The sequence below is a fragment of the Amaranthus tricolor genome, chromosome 11, assembly GCF_026212465.1.
Source record: "Amaranthus tricolor cultivar Red isolate AtriRed21 chromosome 11, ASM2621246v1, whole genome shotgun sequence".
NCBI classification, from domain to species: Eukaryota; Viridiplantae; Streptophyta; class Magnoliopsida; order Caryophyllales; family Amaranthaceae; genus Amaranthus; species Amaranthus tricolor.
In genome coordinates, this window is record NC_080057.1 from 7,656,704 (window position 1) to 7,682,157 (window position 25,454).

The window sequence follows — 25,454 nt, forward strand, 5'->3', positions numbered from 1 at the left end:
TGACGAATGAACGATGAAGAATGAACAAGGATCAATGATCAATGAAGAATGAACGATGAAGAATGAACAAGGATTAATGGTCAATGACGAATGAACGATGAAGAATGAACAAGTATCAATGATCAATGAAGAATGAACGATGAAGAATGAACAAGGATCAATGATCAATGAAGAATGAACAAGGATCAATAGTCAATGACGAATGAACGATGAAGAATGAACAAGGATCAATGATCAATGACGAATGAACGATGAAGAATGAACAAGGATCAATGATCAATAAAGAATGAACGATGAAGAATGAACAAGGGTCAATGATCAATGAAGAATGAACGATGAAGAATGAACAAGGATTAATGATCAATGAAGAATGAACGATGAAGAATGAACAAGGATCAATGATCAAAGAAGAATGAACGATGAAGAATGAACAAGGATCAATGATCAATGAAGAATGAACGATGAAGAATGAACAAGGATCAATGATCAATGAAGAATGAACGATGAAGAGTAAACAAGAATCAATGATCAAAGAAGAATGAACGATGAAGAATATACAAGGATCAATGATCAATGAAGAATGAACGATGAAGAATATAGAAGGATCAATGATCAATGAAGACTGAACGATGAAGAATGAATAAGGATCAATGATCAATGATAAATGAACGATGAAGAATGAACAAGGATCAATGATCAATGAATAATGAACGATGAAGAATGAACAAGGATTAATGGTCAATGACGAATGAACGATGAAGAATGAACAAGGATCAATGATCAATGAAGAATGAACGATGAAGAATGAACAAGGATCAATGATCAATGAAGAATGAACGATGAAGAATGAACAAGGATCAATTATCAATGACAAATGAACGATGAAGAATGAACAAGGATCAATGACCAATGACAAATGAACGATGAAGAATGAACAAGGATAAATGGTCAATGAAGAATGAACGATGAAGAATGAACAAGGATCAATGATCAATGACGAATGAACGATGAAGAATGAACAAGGATCAATGATCAATGACAAATGAACGATGAAGAATGAACAAGGATCAATGATCAATGAAGAATGAACGATGAAGAATAAACAAGGATTAATGGTCAATGACGAATGAACGACGAAGAATGAACAAGGATCAATGATCAATGAAGAATGAACGATGAAGAATGAACAAGGATAAATGGTCAATAAAGAATGAACGATGAAGAATGAACAAGGATCAATGATCAATGACGAATGAACGATGAAGAATGAACAAGGATCAATGATCAATGACAAATGAACGATGAAGAATGAACAAGGATCAATGATCAATGAAGAATGAACGATGAAGAATAAACAAGGATTAATGGTCAATGACGAATGAACGATGAAGAATGAACAAGGATCAATGATCAATGAAGAATGAACGATGAAGAATGAACAAGGATTAATGATCAATGAAGAATGAACGATGAAGAATGAACAAGGATCAATGATCAATGACGAATGAACGATGAAGAATGAACAAGGATCAATGATCAATGAAGAATGAACGATGAAGAATGAACAAGGGTCAATGATCAATGAAGAATGAACGATGAAGAATGAACAAGGATTAATGATCAATGAAGAATGAACGATGAATAATGAACAAGGATCAATGATCAATGAAGAATGAACGATGAAGAATGAACAAGGATTAATGGTCAATGACGAATGAACGATGAAGAATGAACAAGTATCAATGATCAATGAAGAATGAACGATGAAGAATGAACAAGGATAAATGATCAATGAAGAATGAACGATGAAGAATGAACTAGGATCAATAGTCAATGACGAATGAACGATGAAGAATGAACAAGGATCAATGATCAATGAAGAATGAACGATGAAGAATGAACAAGGATTAATGGTCAATGACGAATGAACGATGAAGAATGAACAAGTATTGATGCGTGTTTGGGTTGGAATTCCTCAATGCAATGTAGAGAATCAAGACAACCTTCAATTCCACGTAATATGATAGCCAAACACACCCAAAACACACATGAACAGGGATATGATTCACACAAACAGAACAAGTTTGTAGGGTGAATCTTGGATTGAAAGACTAGGAGTTTAACCCTCCAAGGCCACCAATCCCCTAAGTATAGCCAAGGACTACTCTCAGCTATAGTAGGTTGAAGATCTTGCACTACTCAAGACCCTTTTGAATGTACATACACATTCAAGGAAGAAAACAAAGGAACACTCCAATGAAATCTAATTTCTGAAATTTTATAAAACTGAAACTTGTGTTTTACAATGCTATGGACGCCTATATATAGACTTGGGGAAAAGGGGAACGTACAATGACAAGCTAAGGACACGTCTAACTAATTATAACGGCTATTAAAGGACACGTGCAAAACATGTGCACATTAAAAACAAGAGAAAAATGCTAAACAGAACATTCTGACATTCTGATGAGCAGGTGACCTTCCACGTATCTTCTTGTGCTCTTTAAATGATTGTTGATGGCCATGATTATTTGAGGTAGCAAGTTTCTAGTACAAAGATTCCATTTCTACCCTTGGAGGCCCAAATTATTGGAAGATACGATCTAGCCAAAGCTTGCTAGGTCTGCTGCTCAGCAACTCCATCCTGATACTGCTGTGCACATGCTTTTGAGTGAAGGACCTTCAGCTCTACTTCTTGAGGTCTTCTCATGTCTGATAAAAGAACTCTTGGATTACAACATGAAGATCCATATGTAGAGATTCCATTATCATCTTCCATGCTTCCCAAGGTGCATAGGCTTGCTCTAATCAACTCGTGCAAGGTCTGCTGGTTGCCATTCAATAACAAAGGCTGCTGGGCAGTACCTGTTGAGTGGGTGACCTTCACCATTGATTTCCATGGGTTTTCAATGATGTGAAGTAATGTCCTTGGACCAAGATGTGATGTTCCAAGTGCCAAGATTCCAAATTCATCGTTCATGGCCTTTGAATCCTTCTTGGTTGAACTAGGCAAGTCTTGCAAGGTCAGTTGTTTGCCACCTTTGATCAGAGGCTGCTGTGTTGTTTCCTTGATCTTCTGTTCTTCCTTTAATGCTGGATCTGTGTTATGGCTTGCATATGACTTAAAAACTTGTTCCTCATCCATGCTTCTTGTACTAGTCATCCTTGAACCATCCCAATATGGTTCAATTCCCCCTTCTTTTGAAGGAATTGTCCTCAATTCCAAATCCCCTAAGTAAGGAGTTAGGTCTCCTCTATTGTAGGTGGAAGAAGTGACAAATCCTGCTGGTAATTCCCCATGTTTGTCTATTACTTGACTTGGTCCCATAGCCCTGGGTATTAAATTAATCTTCTTGAAGTGAGGGAATCTCCTTTGCTTGAGTTGAATCCATGCAAAATTCACCACATGCAGCTGATTGTCCTGTTTCAGTCCCCTGTTTGTTCTGTTTTGTTGCTTGTTGTTTGCTTGCTCTTTGTATTCATGCTTCTGTTTGTAGGCTTTCAAGAGGTTTTTATCTTGCATTTGATCAGTAGGGTCATACCTGTCCAAATCAGAAAACAGCAACAGTGAGTACACATAGTTCTTTCTAATCATCAAGTGCATAGGCTGCTTGTTTGTGGGGGGAGGTATGGCTTTGTGAGGTGGTAAAGGAATTAAAGCTTTCAATTTTCCTTCATGCCTCAAAGTATAGATGTTTGTGAAACCATCATGTTTCACCCTCTTATCATATTGCCATGGTCTCCCTAGCAATATGTGACAAGCACTCATGTTAAGGACATCACATAAGACTTGATCTTGGTATGAACCTATGGCTAATGACACTAAACATTGCTTACTTACTGAGCCACTAGACTTATTGTCTAACCACTTAAGCTTGTATGGGTGAGGGTGTGCTTGTGTCTTTAATTTCAGCCCTTGAACCAAGTCTTGGCTCACACAATTGGTCTCACTACCCCCATCTATGATTAGCTCACAAAGTTTGTCCTTAACTCTACACTTTGTTTGAAATATGTTCTCCCTTTGGTCTGATTTGATGCCCTTAGGAGTGGTATGAAAGTTCCTTCTAATCACAAAGGTTCTGTGCCCCTCCTCCTCCTCAGGATACACACATTCCCTCTCTGACTCAGAATCACTCACATAGGTGGTGACTACCCCTGATTCCCTTTGAATGTAAGTGCCATCCGGGTCATCTTCATTAGTGATGGTTCCCCTCTCTTCCTCCCTGCCATTTATGCTCACAAGGATGGTTTTAGGTCTTTCCTTGCCCCTAATTTCATCCCACTCAGCTAGGGTGAAGGCTCTATTGTTGGGACAATTGGCTTTAAAGTGACCATGACCATGACACTTAAAACAAACCACATCTTTAATTGGGGTCACACTCTTTCCCTTTGGCTCACTAGTGCTGGTCCTAGATGATGTGATTGTGTTACTCACACTCCTTTCATGCAATGGTTGATTGTTGTCCCTATTCATAGGTTGTGTAGCAGGCTGCCTCTTCTTGGAGTATTGCTCTAAAAGTAAGGCATGTTCACTAGCTAAAGCTAATGTAAGGTGAGGAATGGTAGCTAACTTCAGCCTAAGGTCTTCCCTAAGTCCTCCAAGGAATTTCCCAACCCTCATATCCTCTGAATCCCTAATGTCACAAAGCACAGATAGCCTCTCCCACTCTTGGATGTATTGTGCTACTGTTTTGCTGCCTTGGGTCAAGGTATTCCATTGCATGGACAATTGTTGGGTGTAATTACTTGGTACATATTTCCTTCTCATCTTCCTCTTAAGCGTATCCCAAGTATTAAGCTTTTCCTTACCTTCCCTCAACCTTTTCCTCTGAATTCCTTCTAACCATGTGGAAGCTAGTTTGGTGAGTTTAACCTTAGCCATCTTGAATTGCTTATCTAAAGGTGTGTCCCTAAACTCAAAGAAGTTATCAAGGCTGGTCTCCCAATCAATATAGTCCTCAGGGTTTAAGGATTGGCCACTAAACTCAGCTACATCTACCCTCAAGCTTCCTTCCTCATTGGTTCTGTTTTGATAGTTTCTGTTTTGAGGTATCCTATCTTGATTCATCATATTAAACTCAGCAAATTTTTGATCCATGGCTGCTAGGGTCATTTGAATGAACTCTCTCTTCTCTTCCTCAGTCATGGTGATGTATTACAAATGAAAAGACACACAAATGCACAAGAACAGAACAGAATGCAACACTACAAGCAAATTAGAAAAATCAGCAAATCAGATTCTTTGGAATCTGTATTCTGTGCACACACAACAGCAAAATCAACTTGTACTTATGATTAAATGCAATGCTCATGTAAGGCCCTATCCTACCTAATTAAAAAAAATTCAAAATATGCAGCAAGAAAAGAAAACAACAATGAATCATCAAGATCACTACAAGGTTAATCAATGCACAGAAAATCAGAAAAATCAGATTCTTAAGAATCTGTCTTCTGTGCACACAATAGCAGAATATAACTTTGCACTTGAGTCTTAAACGAAATGCTAATATAAATCCCTACTTATCTGACTAATGAAGACAACAAATGCAGTAAAGAAAAGAAACAAAAACAAAAAAAAAAAAAAAAAAAAAAAATCAGCAAAGCACTTATTCAAAACAGAATATATTTTTAAGTATTCTGACTTGTGGCTATTATGCAATGCATAGACTTAACAAAAACCAATTTGCACGTAATATCAAATGAAATGTGATTGCAAACCTTTATTCTAACTGATCAAAATGTAAAATTATAACAAAAAGGACGGAAATATCACCAATGCTCCACAGATCAGAATCTTGAATTTTCAAGATTCAGTTTCTGTAGTTTGTGCAAACACTTACGCCAAATTTTGCACACAACGTGAAATCCAATTTTTCTTTCAAGAACTCAAAGTTAAGATATATTTCTTTGATATTCCAAAAGGATTTAACGAGATTTTGATTACACAAAGAGTTATGACAGAAATTCCAAACAGACAATCCTGTTTGTGCAGTTTTGAAAACACTTGCACCTTTTTCTCTTCACAACGTAAAAACTTAATTTTCCTTGATGAATTAGAAGTGTAGATACGTACCTTTGATTTTCCAAAAGCAAAATGACAAAAACCTTCTCCTAAAAACAAAAATCACAGAAAGTCTTACCAGACAGAATGCAAGAACCAAACTCAGGTGAATGATGCTTTCTTGATTTTCCGGCCTTCGTAACCAGTGGCTCTGATACCAAATTGATGCGTGTTTGGGTTGGAATTCCTCAATGCAATGTAGAGAATCAAGACAACCTTCAATTCCACGTAATATGATAGCCAAACACACCCAAAACACACATGAACAGGGATATGATTCACACAAACAGAACAAGTTTGTAGGGTGAATCTTGGATTGAAAGACTAGGAGTTTAACCCTCCAAGGCCACCAATCCCCTAAGTATAGCCAAGGACTACTCTCAGCTATAGTAGGTTGAAGATCTTGCACTACTCAAGACCCTTTTGAATGTACATACACATTCAAGGAAGAAAACAAAGGAACACTCCAATGAAATCTAATTTCTGAAATTTTATAAAACTGAAACTTGTGTTTTACAATGCTATGGACGCCTATATATAGACTTGGGGAAAAGGGGAACGTACAATGACAAGCTAAGGACACGTCTAACTAATTATAACGGCTATTAAAGGACACGTGCAAAACATGTGCACATTAAAAACAAGAGAAAAATGCTAAACAGAACATTCTGACATTCTGATGAGCAGGTGACCTTCCACGTATCTTCTTGTGCTCTTTAAATGATTGTTGATGGCCATGATTATTTGAGGTAGCAAGTTTCTAGTACAAAGATTCCATTTCTACCCTTGGAGGCCCAAATTATTGGAAGATACGATCTAGCCAAAGCTTGCTAGGTCTGCTGCTCAGCAACTCCATCCTGATACTGCTGTGCACATGCTTTTGAGTGAAGGACCTTCAGCTCTACTTCTTGAGGTCTTCTCATGTCTGATAAAAGAACTCTTGGATTACAACATGAAGATCCATATGTAGAGATTCCATTATCATCTTCCATGCTTCCCAAGGTGCATAGGCTTGCTCTAATCAACTCGTGCAAGGTCTGCTGGTTGCCATTCAATAACAAAGGCTGCTGGGCAGTACCTGTTGAGTGGGTGACCTTCACCATTGATTTCCATGGGTTTTCAATGATGTGAAGTAATGTCCTTGGACCAAGATGTGATGTTCCAAGTGCCAAGATTCCAAATTCATCGTTCATGGCCTTTGAATCCTTCTTGGTTGAACTAGGCAAGTCTTGCAAGGTCAGTTGTTTGCCACCTTTGATCAGAGGCTGCTGTGTTGTTTCCTTGATCTTCTGTTCTTCCTTTAATGCTGGATCTGTGTTATGGCTTGCATATGACTTAAAAACTTGTTCCTCATCCATGCTTCTTGTACTAGTCATCCTTGAACCATCCCAATATGGTTCAAGTATGAATGATCAATGAAGAATGAACGATGAAGAATGAACAAGGATCAATGATCAATGAAGAATGAACGATGAAGAATGAACAAGGATCAATGATCAATGAAGAATGAACGATGAAGAATAAACAAGGATTAATGGTCAATGACGAATGAACGATGAAGAATGAATAAGGATCAATGATCAATGAAGAATAAACGATGAAAAATGAACAAGGATAAATGGTCAATGAAGAATGAACGATGAAGAATGAACAACGATCAATGATCAATGACGAATGAACGATGAAGAATGAACAAGGATCAATGATCAATGAAGAATGAACGATGAAGAATGAACAAGGATCAATGATCAATGAAGAATAAACAAGAATCAATGATCAAAGAAGAATGAACGATGAAGAATGAACAAGGATCAATGATCAATGAAGAATGAACGATGAAGAATGAACAGGGATCAATGATCAATGAAGAATGAACGATGAAGAATGAACAAGGATCAATAGTCAATGACGAATGAACGATGAAGAATGAACAAGGATCAATGATCAATGAATAATTAACGATGAAGAATGAACAAGGATTAATGGTCAATGACGAATGAACGATGAAGAATGAACAAGGATCAATGATCAATGAAGAATGAACGATGAAGAATGAACAAGGATCAATGATCAAAGAAGAATAAACGATGAAGAATGAACAAGGATCAATGATCAATGAAGAATGAACGATGAAGAATGAACAAGGATCAATGATCAATGAAGAATGAACGATGAAGAATGAACAAGGATCAATGATCAATGAAGAATGAACGATGAAGAATGAACAAGGATCAATGATCAATGAAGAATGAACGATGAAGAATGAACAAGTGATGTAAATGCTAATTCAAGACTTCCTAAATGATTAAGGAAGGAGAAGGACAAAAGAAAAGAAAGAAGAAGTAATTTGGACAGAATGTATATTTGAATGAAAATAGGACAACCAAAGCACAAGAACAAACTCAATGCAATAGTATTTAGGCTAGAGACAAGACAAACTCAATCTCCCCTAGTTTAATACTCAAGAACACACTCAAAGTATTAAAGAACTCTTGTTAACCTTGGACAAACACAAAGATAGGCAAGAAGAAAACACAAAGGTTGATTCATAAAACAAGTCTGAACTTTCATTCATGAATAGCTCTCTTTAAATAGAGTTACAACAGCAAAAGGAAGCTAAAAAGCAAGAGAAATTAAGGTGGGACGTCCAAGCATGGGGAACAAGCATTGGAACTCACAAAACAACATTAAATAGCCTCCAAAGCATGCATTAGGCTGATTTAAGTTGTTCCCTAAGCATGCAGTAGCTAATTAATCAGATTTAAGTGGTAAAAAGACTTTAAAAAACATAACTAAACTTGGACCTATCAAAGTGACGTCCAACCAATATATATGTAGCTTCACTTAATCTTCAACCCAAGTTAGACATGTAACAAATTCAGATTTAAAAGGATTAAAACCAAGTACTTCAAGAACTAAAGCAATCGGCTCATGAGATAACGTATTTGATCTTGGATCAGAAGACAATATTGTCCAAAACCATACTTGAAACTTAAAATAAACCATATCCATATGTTAAAAAGATTGACATGTGATTTGATTTTGAATAAGCCGATTGCTATTGCATCATCTTGCATCATTCTCCTTTTCTTCGAAAAGAATTCGACCTCGAATTCGGTTATTCCTAAAAACACAAGTTCAATCTGACAAGCTTCAATATGTATATTTCCTCTAATCAACTCCTTTTCTTCAAAAATATACCCAAATTTAACACACTTTTCATCGATGAGATTTTTTAGTTTTTCTTGCACCAAATAAAAACTACGTAAATCAAAATGATTGTTAAAATTGGTATTTGGTTGTTTAATTCCAATATTTTCTATGGGTTCAACTTGCTTTTCATCAATTGGCTCCTCATTTTTATCATTGGAAACTTTGAAGCCAGATATGTTCAACTCTATGGACTCTTCAACTTTTGTTTGATAAAAAACATTTTCATGGCTCTTCTCCCCAAGTTTAATTACAAGTTCCTCTCGGAGTATTTCTTCATCTACATGATCTTCTTTCTCTAGGACAAGGGACTTATACATTTTCTCTTCTTCTTCCATAATGGAACATTTGGAAGGTAAAATAGATTTGAAAGGACATTTACAAGTAAGATGACTTTTATCTTTACATATAAAACATCTTTTACCCAAGTTGTTCAATTTTTTAGTAATAACTCGCAACATTTCCGCCAAATCTCCACAAGTGCCCATTTTTTTTTTTAAACACCCTTTCGATCCACCAAAAGCTTCTGATACCAAATGATGTAAATGCTAATTCAAGACTTCCTAAATGATTAAGGAAGGAGAAGGACAAAAGAAAAGAAAGAAGAAGTAATTTGGACAGAATGTATATTTGAATGAAAATAGGACAACCAAAGCACAAGAACAAACTCAATGCAATAGTATTTAGGCTAGAGACAAGACAAACTCAATCTCCCCTAGTTTAATACTCAAGAACACACTCAAAGTATTAAAGAACTCTTGTTAACCTTGGACAAACACAAAGATAGGCAAGAAGAAAACACAAAGGTTGATTCATAAAACAAGTCTGAACTTTCATTCATGAATAGCTCTCTTTAAATAGAGTTACAACAGCAAAAGGAAGCTAAAAAGCAAGAGAAATTAAGGTGGGACGTCCAAGCATGGGGAACAAGCATTGGAACTCACAAAACAACATTAAATAGCCTCCAAAGCATGCATTAGGCTGATTTAAGTTGTTCCCTAAGCATGCAGTAGCTAATTAATCAGATTTAAGTGGTAAAAAGACTTTAAAAAACATAACTAAACTTGGACCTATCAAAGTGACGTCCAACCAATATATATGTAGCTTCACTTAATCTTCAACCCAAGTTAGACATGTAACAAATTCAGATTTAAAAGGATTAAAACCAAGTACTTCAAGAACTAAAGCAATCGGCTCATGAGATAACGTATTTGATCTTGGATCAGAAGACAATATTGTCCAAAACCATACTTGAAACTTAAAATAAACCATATCCATATGTTAAAAAGATTGACATGTGATTTGATTTTGAATAAGCCGATTGCTATTGCATCATCTTGCATCAACAAGGATCAATGATCAATGACAAATGAACGATGAAGAATGAACAAGGATCAATGATCAATGAAGAATGAACGATGAAGAATAAACAAGGATTAATGGTCAATGACGAATGAACGATGAAGAATGAACAAGGATCAATGATCAATGAAGAATGAACGATGAAGAATGAACAAGGATCAATGATCAATGAAGAATGAACGATGAAGAGTAAACAAGAATCAATGATCAAAGAAGAATGAACGATGAAGAATATACAAGGATCAATGATCAATGAAGAATGAACGATGAAGAATATAGAAGGATCAATGATCAATGAAGACTGAACGATGAAGAATGAATAAGGATCAATGATCAATGATAAATGAACGATGAAGAATGAACAAGGATCAATGATCAATGAATAATGAACGATGAAGAATGAACAAGGATTAATGGTCAATGACGAATGAACGATGAAGAATGAACAAGGATCAATGATCAATGAAGAATGAACGATGAAGAATGAACAAGGATCAATGATCAATGAAGAATGAACGATGAAGAATGAACAAGGATCAATTATCAATTACAAATGAACGATGAAGAATGAACAAGGATCAATGACCAATGACAAATGAACGATGAAGAATGAACAAGGATAAATGGTCAATGAAGAATGAACGATGAACAATGAACAAGGATCAATGATCAATGACGAATGAACGATGAAGAATGAACAAGGATCAATGATCAATGACAAATGAACGATGAAGAATGAACAAGGATCAATGATCAATGAAGAATGAACGATGAAGAATAAACAAGGATTAATGGTCAATGACGAATGAACGACGAAGAATGAACAAGGATCAATGATCAATGAAGAATGAACGATGAAGAATGAACAAGGATAAATGGTCAATAAAGAATGAACGATGAAGAATGAACAAGGATCAATGATCAATGACGAATGAACGATGAAGAATGAACAAGGATCAATGATCAATGACAAATGAACGATGAAGAATGAACAAGGATCAATGATCAATGAAGAATGAACGATGAAGAATAAACAAGGATTAATGGTCAATGACGAATGAACGATGAAGAATGAACAAGGATCAATGATCAATGAAGAATGAACGATGAAGAATGAACAAGGATAAATGGTCAATGAAGAATGAACGATGAAGAATGAACAAGGATCAATGATCAATGACGAATGAACGATAAAGAATGAACAAGGATCAATGATCAATGAAGATTGAACGATGAAGAATGAACAAGGGTCAATGATCAATGAAGAATGAACGATGAAGAATGAACAAGGATTAATGATCAATGAAGAATGAACGATGAAGAATGAACAAGGATCAATGATCAATGACGAATGAACGATGAAGAATGAACAAGGATCAATGATCAATGAAGAATGAACGATGAAGAATGAACAAGGGTCAATGATCAATGAAGAATGAACGATGAAGAATGAACAAGGATTAATGATCAATGAAGAATGAACGATGAATAATGAACAAGGATCAATGATCAATGAAGAATGAACGATGAAGAATGAACAAGGATTAATGGTCAATGACGAATGAACGATGAAGAATGAACAAGTATCAATGATCAATGAAGAATGAACGATGAAGAATGAACAAGGATAAATGATCAATGAAGAATGAACGATGAAGAATGAACTAGGATCAATAGTCAATGACGAATGAACGATGAAGAATGAACAAGGATCAATGATCAATGAAGAATGAACGATGAAGAATGAACAAGGATTAATGGTCAATGACGAATGAACGATGAAGAATGAACAAGTATGAATGATCAATGAAGAATGAACGATGAAGAATGAACAAGGATCAATGATCAATGAAGAATGAACGATGAAGAATGAACAAGGATCAATGATCAATGAAGAATGAACGATGAAGAATGAACAACGATCAATGATCAATGACGAATGAACGATGAAGAATGAACAAGGATCAATGATCAAAGAAGAATGAACGATGAAGAATGAACAAGGATCAATGATCAATGAAGAATGAACGATGAAGAATGAACAAGGATCAATGATCAATGAAGAATAAACAAGAATCAATGATCAAAGAAGAATGAACGATGAAGAATGAACAAGGATCAATGATCAATGAAGAATGAACGATGAAGAATGAACAGGGATCAATGATCAATGAAGAATGAACGATGAAGAATGAACAAGGATCAATAGTCAATGACGAATGAACGATGAAGAATGAACAAGGATCAATGATCAATGAACAATTAACGATGAAGAATGAACAAGGATTAATGGTCAATGACGAATGAACGATGAAGAATGAACAAGGATCAATGATCAATGAAGAATGAACAAGGATCAATGATCAAAGAAGAATAAACGATGAAGAATGAACAAGGATCAATGATCAATGAAGAATGAACGATGAAGAATGAACAAGGATCAATGATCAATGAAGAATGAACGATGAAGAATGAACAAGGATCAATGATCAATGAAGAATGAACGATGAAGAATGAACAAGGATCAATGATCAATGAAGAATGAACGATGAAGAATGAACAAGGATCAATGATCAATGACAAATGAACGATGAAGAATGAACAAGGATCAATGATCAATGAAGAATGAACGATGAAGAATAAACAAGGATTAATGGTCAATGACGAATGAACGATGAAGAATGAACAAGGATCAATGATCAATGAAGAATGAACGATGAAGAATGAACAAGGATAAATGGTCAATGAAGAATGAACGATGAAGAATGAACAAGGATCAATGATCAATGACGAATGAACGATGAAGAATGAACAAGGATCAATGATCAATGACAAATGAACGATGAAGAATGAACAAGGATCAATGATCAATGAAGAATGAACGATGAAGAATAAACAAGGATTAATGGTCAATGACGAATGAACGATGAAGAATGAACAAGGATCAATGATCAATCAAGAATGAACGATGAAGAGTGAACAAGGATAAATGGTCTATGAAGAATGAACGATGAAGAATGAACAAGGATCAATGATCAATGACCAATGAACGATAAAGAATGAACAAGGATCAATGATCAATGAAGATTGAACGATGAAGAATGAACAAGGGTCAATGATCAATGAAGAATGAACGATGAAGAATGAACAAGGATGAATGATCAATGAAGAATGAACGATGAAGAATGAACAAGGATCAATGATCAATGACGAATGAACGATGAAGAATGAACAAGGATCAATGATCAATGAAGAATGAACGATGAAGAATGAACAAGGGTCAATGATCAATGAAGAATGAACGATGAAGAATGAACAAGGATTAATGGTCAATGACGAATGAACAATGAAGAATGAACAAGTATCAATGATCAATGAAGAATGAACGATGAAGAATGAACAAGGGTCAATGATCAATGAAGAATGAACAAGGATTAATGATCAAAGAAGAATGAACGATGAAGAATGAACAAGGATCAATGATCAATGACGAATGAACGATGAAGAATGAACAAGGATCAATGATCAATAAAGAATGAACGATGAAGAATGAACAAGGGTCAATGATCAATGAAGAATGAACGATGAAGAATGAACAAGGATTAATGATCAATGAAGAACGAACGATGAAGAATGAACAAGGATCAATGATCAAAGAAGAATGAACGATGAAGAATGAACAAGGATCAATGATCAATGAAGAATGAACGATGAAGAATGAACAAGGATCAATGATCAATGAAGAATGAACGATGAAGAGTAAACAAGAATCAATGATCAAAGAAGAATGAACGATGAAGAATGAACAAGGATCAATGATCAATGAAGAATGAACGATGAAGAATGAACAAGGATCAATGATCAATGAAGACTGAACGATGAAGAATGAATAAGGATCAATGATCAATGATAAATGAACGATGAAGAATGAACAAGGATCAATGATCAATGAATAATGAACGATGAAGAATGAACAAGGATTAATGGTCAATGACGAATGAACGATGAAGAATGAACAAGGATCAATGATCAATGAAGAATGAACGATGAAGAATGAACAAGGATCAATGATCAATGAAGAATGAACGATGAAGAATGAACAAGGATCAATTATCAATGACAAATGAACGATGAAGAATGAACAAGGATCAATGACCAATGACAAATGAACGATGAAGAATGAACAAGGATCAATAATCAATGAAGAATGAACGATGAAGAATAAACAAGGATTAATGGTCAATGACGAATGAACGATGAAGAATGAACAAGGATCAATGATCAATGAAGAATGAACGATGAAGAATGAACAAGGATAAATGGTCAATGAAGAATGAACGATGAAGAATGAACAAGGATCAATGATCAATGACGAATGAACGATGAAAAATGAACAAGGTTCAATGATCAATGACAAATGAACGATGAAGAATGAACAAGGATCAATGATCAATGAAGAATGAACGATGAAGAATAAACAAGGATTAATGGTCAATGACGAATGAACGATGAAGAATGAACAAGGATCAATGATCAATAAAGAATGAACGATGAAGAGTGAACAAGGATAAATGGTCAATGAAGAATGAACGATGAAGAATGAACAAGGATCAATGATCAATGACGAATGAACGATAAAGAATGAACAAGGACCAATGATCAATGAAGATTGAACGATGAAAAATGAACAAGGGTCAATGATCAATGAAGAATGAACGATGAAGAATGAACAAGGATTAATGATCAATGAAGAATGAACGATGAAGAATGAACAAGGATCAATGATCAATGACGAATGAACGATGAAGAATGAACAAGGATCAATGATCAATGAAGAATGAACGATGAAGAATGAACAAGGGTCAATGATCAATGAAGAATGAACGATGAAGAATGAACAAGGATTAATGATCAATGAAGAATGAACGATGAAGAATGAACAAGGATTAATGGTCAATGACGAATGAACGATGAAGAATGAACAAGTATCAATGATCAATGAAGAATGAACGATGAAGAATGAACAAGGATCAATGATCAATGAAGAATGAACGATGAAGAATGAACAAGGTTCAATAGTCAATGACGAATGAACGATGAAGAATGAACAAGGATTAATGATCAATGAAGAATGAACGATGAAGAATGAACAAGGATTAATGATCAATGAAGAATGAACGATGAAGAATGAACAAGGATCAATGATCAAAGAAGAATGAACGATGAAGAATGAACAAGGATCAATGATCAATGAAGAATGAACGATGAAGAATGAACAAGGATCAATGATCAATGAAGAATGAACGATGAAGAATGACTAAGGATTAATGGTCAATGACGAATGAACGATGAAGAATGAACAAGGATCAATGATCAAAGAAGAATGAACGATGAAGAATGAACAAGGATCAATGATCAATGAAGAATGAACGATGAAGAATAAACAAGGATCAATGATCAATGAAGAATGAACGATGAAGAGTAAACAAGAATCAATGATCAAAAAAGAATGAACGATGAAGAATGAACAAGGATCAATGATCAATGAAGAATGAACGATGAAGAATGAACAAGGATCAATGATCAATGAAGAATGAACGATGAAGAATAAACAAGGATCAATGATCAATGAAGAATGAACGATGAAGAGTAAACAAGAATCAATGATCAAAGAAGAATGAACGATGAAGAATGAACAAGGATCAATGATCAATGAAGAATGAACGATGAAGAATGAACAAGGATCAATGATCAATGGAGAATGAACGATGAAGAATGAATAAGGATCAATGATCAATGACAAATGAACGATGAAGAATGAACAAGGATCAATGATCAATGAATAATGAACGATGAAGAATGAACAAGGATTAATGGTCAATGACGAATGAACGATGAAGAATGAACAAGGATCAATGATCAATGACGAATGAACGATGAAGAATGAACAAGGATCAATGATCAATGAAGAATGAACGATGAAGAATGAACAAGGGTCAATGATCAATGAAGAATGAACGATGAAGAATGAACAAGGATTAATGATCAATGAAGAATGAACGATGAAGAATGAACAAGGATCAATGATCAAAGAAGAATGAACGATGAAGAATGAACAAGGATCAATGATCAATGAAGAATGAACGATGAAGAATAAACAAGGATCAATGATCAATGAAGAATGAACGATGAAGAGTAAACAAGAATCAATGATCAAAGAAGAATGAACGATGAAGAATGAACAAGGATCAATGATCAATGAAGAATGAACGATGAAGAATGAACAAGGATCAATGATCAATGAAGAATGAACGATGAAGAATGAATAAGGATCAATGATCAATGACAAATGAACGATGAAGAATGAACAAGGATCAATGATCAATGAATAATGAACGATGAAGAATGAACAAGGATTAATGGTCAATGACAAATGAACGATGAAGAATGAACAAGGATCAATGATCAATGAAGAATAAACGATGAAGAATGAACAAGGATCAATGATCAATGAAGAATAAACGATGAAGAATAAACAAGGATTAATGGTCAATGACGAATGAACGATGAAGAATGAACAAGGATCAATGATCAATGAAGAATGAACGATGAAGAGTGAACAAGGATAAATGGTCAATGAAGAATGAACGATGAAGAATGAACAAGGATCAATGATCAATGACGAATGAACGATAAAGAATGAACAAGGATCAATGATCAATGAAGATTGAACGATGAAGAATGAACAAGGGTCAATGATCAATGAAGAATGAACGATGAAGAATGAACAAGGATTAATGATCAATGAAGAATGAACGATGAAGAATGAACAAGGATCAATGATCAATGACGAATGAACGATGAAGAATGAACAAGGATCAATGATCAATGAAGAATGAACGATGAAGAATGAACAAGGGTCAATGATCAATGAAGAATGAACGATGAAGAATGAACAAGGATTAATGATCAATGAAGAATGAACGATGAAGAATGAACAAGGATCAATGATCAAAGAAGAATGAACGATGAAGAATGAACAAGGATCAATGATCAATGAAGAATGAACGATGAAGAATGAACAAGGATCAATGATCAATGAAGAATGAACGATGAAGAGTAAACAAGAATCAATGATCAAAGAAGAATGAACGATGAAGAATGAACAAGGATCAATGATCAATGAAGAATGAACGATGAAGAATGAACAAGGATCAATGATCAATGAAGAATGAACGATGAAGAATGAATAAGGATCAATGATCAATGACAAATGAACGATGAAGAATGAACAAGGATCAATGATCAATGAATAATGAACGATGAAGAATGAACAAGGATTAATGGTCAATGACGAATGAACGATGAAGAATGAACAAGGATCAATGATCAATGAAGAATGAACGATGAAGAATGAACAAGGATCAATGAAGAATGAACGATGAAGAATGAACAAGGATCAATGATTAATGACAAATGAACGATGAAGAATGAACAAGGATCAATGATCAATGAAGAATGAACGATGAAGAATAAACAAGGATTAATGGTCAATGACGAATGAACGATGAAGAATGAACAAGGATCAATGATCAATGAAGAATGAACGATGAAGAATGAACAAGGATAAATGGTCAATGAAGAATGAACGATGAAGAATGAACAAGGATCAATGATCAATGACGAATGAACGATGAAGAATGAACAAGGATCAATGATCAATGACAAATGAACGATGAAGAATGAACAAGGATCAATGATCAATGAAGAATGAACGATGAAGAATAAACAAGGATTAATGGTCAATGACGAATGAACGATGAAGAATGAACAAGGATCAATGATCAATGAAGAATGAACGTTGAAGAATGAACAAGGATAAATGGTCAATGAAGAATGAACGATGAAGAATGAACAAGGATCAATGATCAATGACGAATGAACGATAAAGAATGAACAAGGATCAATGATCAATGAAGATTGAACGATGAAGAATGAACAAGGGTCAATGATCAATGAAGAATGAACGATGAAGAATGAACAAGGATTAATGATCAATGAAGAATGAACGATGAATAATGAACAAGGATCAATGATCAATGAAGAATGAACGATGAAGAATGAACAAGGATTAATGGTCAATGACGAATGAACGATGAAGAATGAACAAGTATCAATGATCAATGAAGAATGAACGATGAAGAATGAACAAGGATAAATGATCAATGAAGAATGAACGATGAAGAATGAACAAGGATCAATAGTCAATGACGAATGAACGATGAAGAATGAACAAGGATCAATGATCAATGAAGAATGAAGGATGAAGAATGAACAAGGATTAATGGTCAATGACGAATGAACGATGAAGAATGAACAAGTATCAATGATCAATGAAGAATGAACGATGAAGAATGAACAAGGATCAATGATCAATGAAGAATGAACGATGAAGAATGAACAAGGTTCAATAGTCAATGACGAATGAACGATGAAGAATGAACAAGGATTAATGATCAATGAAGAATGAACGATGAAGAATGAACAAGGATTAATGATCAATGAAGAATGAACGATGAAGAATGAACAAGGATCAATGATCAAAGAAGAATGAACGATGAAGAATGAACAAGGATCAATGATCAATGAAGAATGAACGATGAAGAATGAACAAGGATCAATGATCAATGAAGAATGAACGATGAAGAATGAATAAGGATCAATGATCAATGACAAATGAACGATGAAGAATGAACAAGGATCAATGATCAATGAATAATGAACGATGAAGAATGAACAAGGATTAATGGTCAATGACGAATGAACGATGAAGAATGAACAAGGATCAATGATCAATGAAGAATGAACGATGAAGAATGAACAAGGATCAATGATCAATGAAGAATGAACGATGAAGAATGAACAAGGATCAATAGTCAATGACGAATGAACGATGAAGAATGAACAAGGATCAATGATCAATGAAGAATGAACGATGAAGAATGAACAAGGATTAATGGTCAATGACGAATGAACGATGAAGAATGAACAAGTATCAATGATCAAAGAAGAATGAACGATGAAGAATCAACAAGGATCAATGATCAATGAAGAATGAACAAGGATCAATAGTCAATGACGAATGAACGATGAAGAATGAACAAGGATTAATGATCAATGAAGAATGAACGATGAAGAATGAAGAAGGATTAATGATCAATGAAGAATGAACGATGAAGAATAAACAAGGATTAATGGTCAATGACGAATGAACGATGAAGAATGAACAAGGATCAATGATCAATGAAGAATGAACGATGAAGAATGAACAAGGATAAATGGTCAATGAAGAATGAACGATGAAGAATGAACAAGGATCAATGATCAATGACGAATGAACGATAAAGAATGAACAAGGATCAATGATCAATGAAGATTGAACGATGAAGAATGAACAAGGGTCAATGATCAATGAAGAATGAACGATGAAGAATGAACAAGGATTAATGATCAATGAAGAATGAACGATGAATAATGAACAAGGATCAATGATCAATGAAGAATGAACGATGAAGAATGAACAAGGATTAATGGTCAATGACGAATGAACGATGAAGAATGAACAAGTATCAATGATCAATGAAGAATGAACGATGAAGAATGAACAAGGATAAATGATCAATGAAGAATGAACGATGAAGAATGAACAAGGATCAATAGTCAATGACGAATGAACGATGAAGAATGAACAAGGATCAATGATCAATGAAGAATGATGGATGAAGAATGAACAAGGATTAATGGTCAATGACGAATGAACGATGAAGAATGAACACGTATCAATGATCAATGAAGAATGAACGATGAAGAATGAACAAGGATCAATGATCAATGAAGAATGAACGATGAAGAATGAACAAGGTTCAATAGTCAATGACGAATGAACGATGAAGAATGAACAAGGATTAATGATCAATGAAGAATGAACGATGAAGAATGAACAAGGATTAATGATCAATGAAGAATGAACGATGAAGAATGAACAAGGATCAATGATCAAAGAAGAATGAACGATGAAGAATGAACAAGGATCAATGATCAATGAAGAATGAACGATGAAGAATGAACAAGGATCAATGATCAATGAAGAATGAACGATGAAGAATGAATAAGGATCAATGATCAATGACAAATGAACGATGAAGAATGAACAAGGATCAATGATCAATGAATAATGAACGATGAAGAATGAACAAGGATTAATGGTCAATGACGAATGAACGATGAAGAATGAACAAGGATCAATGATCAATGAAGAATGAACGATGAAGAATGAACAAGGATCAATGATCAATGAAGAATGAACGATGAAGAATGAACAAGGATCAATGATCAATGACAAATGAACGATGAAGAATGAACAAGGATCAATGATCAATGAAGAATGAACGATGAAGAATAAACAAGGATTAATGGTCAATGACGAATGAACGATGAAGAATGAACAAGGATCAATGATCAATGAAGAATGAACGATGAAGAATGAACAAGGATAAATGGTCAATGAAGAATGAACGATGAAGAATGAACAAGGATCAATGATCAATGACGAATGAACGATGAAGAATGAACAAGGATCAATGATCAATCACAAATGAACGATGAAGAATGAACAAGGATCAATGATCAAAGAAGAATGAACGATGAAGAATGAACAAGGATCAATGATCAATGAAGAATGAACGATGAAGAATGAACAAGGATCAATGATCAATGAAGAATGAACGATGAAGAATGAATAAGGATCAATGATCAATGACAAATGAACGATGAAGAATGAACAAGGATCAATGATCAATGAATAATGAACGATGAAGAATGAACAAGGATTAATGGTCAATGACGAATGAACGATGAAGAATGAACAAGGATCAATGATCAATGAAGAATGAACGATGAAGAATGAACAAGGATCAATGATCAATGAAGAATGAACGATGAAGAATGAACAAGGATCAATAGTCAATGACGAATGAACGATGAAGAATGAACAAGGATCAATGATCAATGAAGAATGAACGATGAAGAATGAACAAGGATTAATGGTCAATGACGAATGAACGATGAAGAATGAACAAGTATCAATGATCAAAGAAGAATGAACGATGAAGAATCAACAAGGATCAATGATCAATGAAGAATGAACAAGGATCAATAGTCAATGACGAATGAACGATGAAGAATGAACAAGGATTAATGATCAATGAAGAATGAACGATGAAGAATGAAGAAGGATTAATGATCAATGAAGAATGAACGATGAAGAATGAACAAGGATCAATGATCAATGACAAATGAACGATGAAGAATGAACAACGATCAATGATCAATGAAGAATGAACGATGAAGAATAAACAAGGATTAATGGTCAATGACGAATGAACGATGAAGAATGAACAAGGATCAATGATCAATGAGGAATGAACGATGAAGAATGAACAAGAATAAATGGTCAATGAAGAATGAACGATGAAGAATAAACAAGGATCAATGATCAAAGACGAATGAACGATGAAGAATGAACAAGGATCAATGATCAATGACAAATGAACGATGAAGAATGAACAAGGATCAATGATCAATGAAGAATGAACGATGAAGAATAAACAAGGATTAATGGTAAATGACGAATGAACGATGAAGAATGAACAAGGATCAATGATCAATGAAGAATGAACGATGAAGAATGAACAAGGATAAATGGTCAATGAAGAATGAACGATGAAGAATGAACAAGGATCAATGATCAATGACGAATGAACGATAAAGAATGAACAAGGATCAATGATCAATGAAGATTGAACGATGAAGAATGAACAAGGGTCAATGATCAATGAAGAATGAACGATGAAGAATGAACAAGGATTAATGATCAATGAAGAATGAACGATGAATAATGAACAACGATCAATGATCAATGAAGAATGAACGATGAAGAATGAACAAGGATTAATGGTCAATGACGAATGAACGATGAAGAATGAACAAGTATCAATGATCAATGAAGAATGAACGATGAAGAATGAACAAGGATAAATGATCAATGAAGAATGAACGATGAAGAATGAACAAGGATCAATAGTCAATGACGAATGAACGATGAAGAATGAACAAGGATCAATGATCAATGAAGAATGAACGATGAAGAATGAACAAGGATTAATGGTCAATGACGAATGAACGATGAAGAATGAACAAGTATCAATGATCAATGAAGAATGAACGATGAAGAATGAACAAGGATCAATGATCAATGAAGAATGAACGATGAAGAATGAACAAGGATCAATAGTCAATGACGAATGAACGATGAAGAATGAACAAGGATTAATGATCAATGAAGAATGAACGATGAAGAATGAACAAGGATTAATGATCAATGAAGAATGAACGATGAAGAATGAACAAGGATCAATGATCAAAGAAGAATGAACGATGAAGAATGAACAAGGATCAATGATCAATGAAGAATGAACGATGAAGAATGAACAAGGATCAATGATCAATGAAGAATGAACGATGAAGAATGAACAAGGATCAATGATCAATGAAGATTGAACGATGAAGAATGAACAAGGGTCAATGATCAATGAAGAATGAACGATGAAGAATGAACAAGGATTAATGATCAATGAAGAATGAACGATGAATAATGAACAAGGATCAATGATCTATGAAGAATGAACGATGAAGAATGAATAAGGATCAATGATCAATGACAAATGAACGATGAAGAATGAACAAGGATAATTGATCAATGAATAATGAATGATGAAGAATGAACAAGGATTAATGGTCAATGACGAATGAACGATGAAGAATGAACAAGGATCAATGATTAATGAATAATGAACGATGAAGAATGAACAAGGATTAATGGTCAATGACGAATGAACGATGAAGAATGAACAAGGATCAATGATCAATGAAGAATGAACGATGAAGAATGAACAAGGATCAATGATCAATGAAGAATGAACGATGAAGAATGAACAAGGATCAATAGTCAATGACGAATGAACGATGAAGAATGAACAAGGATCAATGATCAATGAAGAATGAACGATGAAGAATGAACAAGGATTAATGGTCAATGACGAATGAACGATGAAGAATGAACAAGTATCAATGATCAAAGAAGAATGAACGATGAAGAATCAACAAGGATCAATGATCAATGAAGAATGAACAAGGATCAATAGTCAATGACGAATGAACGATGAAGAATGAACAAGGATTAATGATCAATGAAGAATGAACGATGAAGAATGAACAAGGATCAATGATCAATGACAAATGAACGATGAAGAATGAACAACGATCAATGATCAATGAAGAATGAACGATGATGAATAAACAAGGATTAATGGTCAATGAAGAATGAACGATGAAGAATGAACAAGGATCAATGATCAATGAAGAATGAACGATGAAGAATGAACAAGGATAAATGGTCAATGAAGAATGAACGATGAAGAATGAACAAGGATCAATGATCAATGACGAATGAACGATGAAGAATGAACAAGGATCAATGATCAATGACAAATGAACGATGAAGAATGAACAAGGATCAATGATCAATGAAGAATGAACGATGAAGAATAAACAAGGATTAATGGTAAATGACGAATGAACGATGAAGAATGAACAAGGATCAATGATCAATGAAGAATGAACGATGAAGAATGAACAAGGATAAATGGTCAATGAAGAATGAACGATGAAGAATGAACAAGGATCAATGATCAAAGACGAATGAACGATGAAGAATGAACAAGGATCAATGATCAATGACAAATGAACGATGAAGAATGAACAAGGATCATTGATCAATGAAGAATGAACGATGAAGAATAAACAAGGATTAATGGTAAATGACGAATGAACGATGAAGAATGAACAAGGATCAATGATCAATGAAGAATGAACGATGAAGAATGAACAAGGATAAATGGTCAATGAAGAATGAACGATGAAGAATGAACAAGGATCAATGATCAATGACGAATGAACGATAAAGAATGAACAAGGATCAATGATCAATGAAGATTGAACGATGAAGAATGAACAAGGGTCAATGATCAATGAAGAATGAACGATGAAGAATGAACAAGGATTAATGATCAATGAAGAATGAACGATGAATAATGAACAAGGATCAATGATCAATGAAGAATGAACGATGAAGAATGAACAAGGATTAATGGTCAATGACGAATGAACGATGAAGAATGAACAAGTATCAATGATCAATGAAGAATGAACGATGAAGAATGAACAAGGATAAATGATCAATGAAGAATGAACGATGAAGAATGAACAAGGATCAATAGTCAGTGACGAATGAACGATGAAGAATGAACAAGGATCAATGATCAATGAAGAATGAACGATGAAGAATGAACAAGGATTAATGGTCAATGACGAATGAACGATGAAGAATGAACAAGTATCAATGATCAATGAAGAATGAACGATGAAGAATGAACAAGGATCAATGATCAATCAAGAATGAACGATGAAGAATGAACAAGGATCAATAGTCAATGACGAATGAACGATGAAGAATGAACAAGGATTAATGATCAATGAAGAATAAACGATGAAGAATGAACAAGGATTAATGATCAATGAAGAATGAACGATGAAGAATGAACAAGGATCAATGATCAAAGAAGAATGAACGATGAAGAATGAACAAGGATCAATGATCAATGAAGAATGAACGATGAAGAATGAACAAGGATCAATGATCAAT